Below are 6,108 nucleotides of genomic sequence, written 5' to 3'. Positions count from 1 at the left end.
TATCCAGAAATTCTACTAATTCTCACATCTGGTTCCCAACAATGATGTCAGCTTCACTCATGCCTTTGTGGAACATTCTTATATACTTTCTTTTTTTTTTAAATTTTTTTGAACGTTTATTTATTTTTGAGAGAGAGACACACAGTGCGAGTGGGGGAGGGGCAGAGAGAGAGGGAGACACAGAATTTGAAGCAGGGTCCAGGCTCTGAGCTGCCCACACAGAGCTCAACGTGGGGCTCGAACTGACAAACCGTGAGTTCATCACCCAGGCTGAAGACAGAGGGACGATTAACTGAGTGAGCCACCCAGGCACCCCTTACATTTTTATATACTTTCTTGTAGAGATTCCACTGTGTTTTTTTTTTTTTCCCTTTTGCTTTCCTTTGGAGATGCTCCAGAGTGTCTGTCAAGTTATATGAATCCCAATTGAGAACCTAATTTAAATTCCTTCTCCTGGGGTCCTGAAGTGCATAAAAAGTAAAGATTTAGAATTTGGGGTAGGTGAACATCCCGTTTCAATGTTTCTCAACAGTCAGGGTATGATGGCCTGTGCAGATCACAACAGATGACAGAGAACTGTATAGATTTTCATGTAACCAAAGGGATAGTGGGAGACATTCCAGAGTTGGCCAGGCTAGGGTTGGACGATATCTCAGGAACACAGCTTAAAAAAAAATAAAAAAGGCCTTTCTACTCTGTCAAACCTAGCGTTTTGGGGTTTTGCCTCTTGGTTTCAAGATGGATGCCCCATTTGTCTCTCTCTCTCTCTCTCTCTCTCTGGGGTGGTTGACATCTCTATTGCTTTGAAGGTGGGGGGCAGGTGCTCAGGAGCTCTTGGTGGGGCGGGCCTCTTCCTCTTCACCGTCACAGGCTTCTTGCTGCGAGGGATGGAGCTGACTGTGCGAATGGCAGCCACGTACGGATCTGGGTGGTCCTTGTTCTTGTGGATCCTGTGCCTGATGCTTCCGAGGATGGCCGAGGCGTTCTTGTTCGTGGTGGTCCACGGGGCTAGTGGGTTTTCCCTGGAGGGATCTCCGCTTCACGGCCACCACTATGCGTCTGCCATCAGCCCCAGGCTTCTCGCCCACAGTGTAGAGGTGCATCAGCCTGTTGTCGTTAAAGGAGTTGGGAGCCTTCAGGTTATTGGGGTCGGTGCTGAACGTCTGCTCGTTCGTCTCGATCAGGAAGCTGGAACTGTTCCTCGGGACCGTCCATTGGAGGTGGGTGGATGTGGCAAGAGCTCCCTTCCCTATGGCAGCCCGAGTCGGGAAGTGCATCTATCTCTTAACAGGAAGGAGAAAGGAGGGCCCCTGTTAAGCTCTTTGTTTATAACCAGTTATATCGTACGGGCACCCCTAGTGGAAGAGAGACCGGGGAAGTGAGGGGAGCCTCCCCAGGAGGTGTGCTCGGAAGAGGGAGTTGAGGCTGAGTGTGAGGTAATGCGTGGCTCACCCAAGTTTCTGCAACAGTACACTATGTCATTTGTCCCTTACCACAACTGTCTGTCATAGAAACTGGGTGGTGGAAAGTCTGATGTGGATTGAGGGGCAAGTGTTCTGACTTTGATATCAGTATTTTTCTTCCTTCTTGTCTTTCAAGACGTATTGCATGATTCTGTTCCTCCATGAAACTGGGCCACGCCAGTCTCATTTCATGCGGAAACTCTTTATTTTCTAGGCAAGCGTTTTAAATAATAAAGTTTTGATATCTACTCGAAGGCATTCTTTTTTCTGTTGATAACTTATTCATGCAGTTCTTGGTGATGTTAATGATAATCATTGTGTATTTTCAAGAAGAGAATACAGTTTACCCTAAAAATAACTCTGAAAAATATCTCTGATCCAGTCCTTCAGAAATCCCACACTGAAAAAATTCAATTACGCCCCTTATTTCTTGTTTTTGCTCTTTTTGTCGTCAAAGATAAATATTGACAAGGGGTAAACATTTTGACATGAGAAAAAAAGAGTTGAAATCTCAAATAGACTAAAAGGTAAAGGATGGAGTAGTCAGTTTAACAAAAAAGGTATATAAATGGAAAATGAGCATATGAAAATGTTTTATCTTAAAAGATAATAAAAGAAATGCAAATGAAACCAACAATGAAATTCTTTCATCCATAAATTTGCAAATTATAAAATATTAATACCCAGCTTTAACTAAAGTTGAATGAATTAAGTCGCCTCATAGAGGCCTGATATAAATTAGTATAAGTTGACACAAGTTTACTGGAGGGCAATATGGAAATCTGTATTAAGGTTCTTAAAAATATTCATAGCGCATGAGCTATCCATTCCACTTCTAAAAATGTATCCTAGCAAAATTAAGACAAATGTCCACTGGCACATAGCCAAAGTGTAATATTTTCAGTGTTACTGATGGCAAAATGTCTATAGCATGTATGTGTGTGTATATGGAGGGAGACTAAGTAACCCACAACAGAAATTTGTTTAAACTTGTTTATGTAAAAACTATTGTGGTATATATATGGAATCAGACCTAGCTTCCACAGGAAACAGAGATGATACACTTGAAATAGGATAATTCAAGAAGGCTTTATTTACAGGCAAGAGCTTAAGGCTAGTAGTAGCCAAGATATTATTACGTATCTTATAAGTATAAGAGTATACGAGTAAAGTATAAGTATAAGAGAAAAGGGAAGGAATGTTGTGTAAAGTTGGTTGCTCTTAATGGGGTGCCTGGGTGGCTCAGCCGGTTAAGCGTCTGACTTCGGCTCAGGTCATGATTTCACGGTACGTGAGTTCGAGCCCCGAGACAGACTGTGCTGACAGCTCAGAGCCTGGGGTCTACTTCAGATTCTGTGTCTCCCTCTCTCTCTGCCTCCCCCACTCATGCTCTGTCTCTGTCTCTGTTTCTCTCTTAAAAATAAATACACATTAAAAAAAAAAGAGTCGTCTGTGACCTTCAGTTGAAGAAAATAGCCAGCTACAGGTTACCTTCCAGGGAGAGAACCAAGGGAATAAATACCTTGTCTCACAACCCTCCCATCTCTTCAGTCTACTGCCAGGGCTCCGCTGGCCAAACTCAACAGGAAACACGAAATACTTAAAAATAGTGGAAAATGGATCTGGAGAGGGTGCCAAGCAGAAGTCATCCCAAACAGTCCACTCCTATTGATTCACAACATCCACTCTTGTATTCCATTGGAATAAAATCTTCATTATCCTAACAGAGGAATATATGAAGTCTCATTAACTGCTGTATCACGGCAGGATGAGAAAAATTCCTTTGTCTTCTCACCTGAATTGTAAAACATTAGGAAACCCCAGGGTTCACATAATACAGTGTGGTAAAGGGGTTAGTTACACAAAATATAGCTGTGTTAGGTTTCACTTCTGGAGATGGTTTTGCTGGCTAAGCTGATTATCATAGCTACCTTCTTGTACCACATATTACATGTGCTCTTATCCTTGGCTGGCATGTCAGTTGGATGGTAATGTTTACTAGGCGGGGGGAGGGGGGGTGGGGTAGTCAAAACTTACAGCCTTAAAGGATTTGAGTCTTGGATGTCTGGTTTTTACTGCAGTCATTCATGGATCAGGACTCTTGAGTATGGTCAACTAAAATATGCCCTGGTGAATGCCCTTGGGTTTCAACATGGTCCTTTTTGACTTCACTGTGTAGCAGCAACCACATTTCCCCCGGGTAATCAGAGTAAATCACTGAATAAATCACCAGTATAGTGACCTTCTTCTGCAGTTGGTTTAGTGGCACAAGAACCCCCAAATGGCCATGTATTCATCTCCACTTCTGCTCCTGGGACCGTATCTGTGTTCTCTGTTGCAGGGATTTCTCCTTTGGCCACTAGGATATCCACACCCATGGGGCCCAAGTTTGTAATAACCGGAACAAAAATAATTCCAGTTATTAGATATAAGATTCAATTTTTTAATGTTTATTTTTGAGAAAAAGACCACATATGAGTGGGTGAGGGGCAGAGAGAGGGAGACACAGAATCCGAAGGAGGCTCCAGGCTCTGAGCTGTCAGCACAGAGCCCGATGCCGGCTCGAACCCACGAAGCATGAGATCATAACCTGAGCCGAAGTCGGACGCTTAACCAACTGAGCCACCCAGGTGCCCCTGGATATAATATTGACGGTTGCCGAGGTGGTTTTCCTCCAGCTGGTACTATAACTGAAACTTTCTGCTCTCCACATAAAGCCAGCTGCTTTGGGTAGAAGGAGCACCTGGTAAGGCCTATGAGATCAATGAGCACTGGAAAACATTACTGCCCGTGGGAGAGGTCATAAAAGGGGACTTTGAGAAAGTCCACATACTAAAGGTGAAACTTGAACCCTCCACCATCACCAGAACAAAGACCAGCAGCCCTCAGACTCCCTTGGCAAGTGTTTCAAAGATTATTTGTGAAGACCGAATTTCCTAGAGAGAAGATCCACACTGACTGACATTTGGGGGCTTTTCAATGAAAAAGTCGTTTGGCCATCTGATTGTTTATGAAGTCCCTGGGCAGACAAGGCCTGCCCCTGGACAAAGACCTTCTGATCAACTTTTTGTTATCTCAACTTTAAATATGAATGGGCTATCAAGCATCACCAAATGTTTAGAGAAAGCGATCAACACCGAAAAAGAGACCAAACCAGTGCCTGGGTGGTTCAGTTGGTTGAGCTTGTGACATTCCTTCAGGTCATGATCTCATGGTTTGTGAATTTGAGTGCTGCGTTAGGCTCTGCGGTGACGGTGCATAGCCTGCTTGGGATTCTCTGTCTGTCTGCCCCGTCCCTGCTCTCTCTCTCTAAAAATAAATAAATAAACTTTTTTTTTTTTTTTAAAGAAAAGAACGTAGGGGTTCTTGGGTGTCTCAGTCAGTTAAGCTCTTGACTTTGGCTCAGGTCATGATCTCACGGTTCGTGAGTTCGTGCCCCACTTCTGGCTGGCTGCTGTCTGCACAGAGCCCAGTTTGGATCCATTGTTCCCCTCTTTCTCTGCCCCTCCTCAACAACTCATCCTCTCTCTCTTAAAAATTAATAAACATTTAAAAAGAAAAAAAAGAACTTAACTTGTATCTTCATGGATTAAGAATGAGCTTTTGGACAAATACTGTATGATTTCACTCATGTGGAATTTAAGAAGCAAAACAGATGAACATATGGGAAGGAGAGAAAAATAAGAGAAGAGGGAAACAAACCACAGGAATCTTTTAAAAATAGAGAACAAACTAAGAGTTGATCGAAGGAGGTGGGGGGGATCGGCTAGATGGGTGATGGTTACTAAGGAGGGCACTTGTGATGAGCACTGGGTGTTATATGTAAGTGATGAGTCACTGAATTCTACTCCTGATACCAATAGTACACTGTATGTTAACTAAAATAAAAAAGAAAGATGAGCCTTGGACATTAAAAATATGATTAAAAATAAGAAATTTGATTAAAACATTGGAACGTTCAGTCATAGAAATATTCTAGTTATTGGAATAAAAAAAGAAAACAATTTATAAGAAAGACAGAAGATTTTTTTACAAAATACAGAGGTAGAACAGGCAAATAAGGATTTCTGAAAGTGATCATTTTCTTCCCAGAATAATTTTCCATGTTTTATAAAAAATAATACGAAAACATTCCCCAGAATCAATGCACTTGAATCTCCAACCTGCATGAGTCCCATGAGAGCCCTGCACAATGAATGAAAAAAAAAAAGTCCCTCTCAGTTTATTTCATTTGGAACCTCAGAAGTCCAGAAATAAAGAGAAGATCCTAAATTAGTACAGAAAAAAAAAAAAAACAATTAGATCACTGACGAAGTATATGAAATAAGGATAACTTTGTACTTCCGTGTAATGTCTGAGGTTGGAAAACAGTGGAACGTATCTAAAACAGAGAAAACAAAAGCTGTATATGTAAAAGATATTCTTTTTAGAAATATAAAAGCAGGACTCGGGTGGCTCAGTCGATTAAGCATCAAACTTCGGCTCAGGTCATGATCTCACAGTTCATGGGTTCAAGCCCCGCATCAGACTCTGTGCTGACAGCTCAGAGCCTGGAGCCTGCTTTGGATTCCCTCTCTCTCTGCCTCTGCTTGTGCTCTCTTTCTCAAATAAATAAACATTTAAAAAAATTTTTTTAAAGAAAAAA

General features: G+C 42.0%; 1 pseudogene; it reads right to left on the bottom strand.

The window, feature by feature from the left end:
- Nucleotides 1–532: 532 nt before the first annotated feature.
- LOC131502051 (large ribosomal subunit protein eL28-like) lies at nt 533–1,277 on the bottom strand (annotated as a pseudogene).
- Nucleotides 1,278–6,108: the final 4,831 nt, after the last annotated feature.

This window comes from Neofelis nebulosa, chromosome X (genome assembly GCF_028018385.1).
Source record: "Neofelis nebulosa isolate mNeoNeb1 chromosome X, mNeoNeb1.pri, whole genome shotgun sequence".
Taxonomy (NCBI): domain Eukaryota; kingdom Metazoa; phylum Chordata; class Mammalia; order Carnivora; family Felidae; genus Neofelis; species Neofelis nebulosa.
The sequence above is the reverse complement of the archived record's forward strand: the minus strand, read 5'-3'. Positions and strand labels throughout refer to the sequence as shown.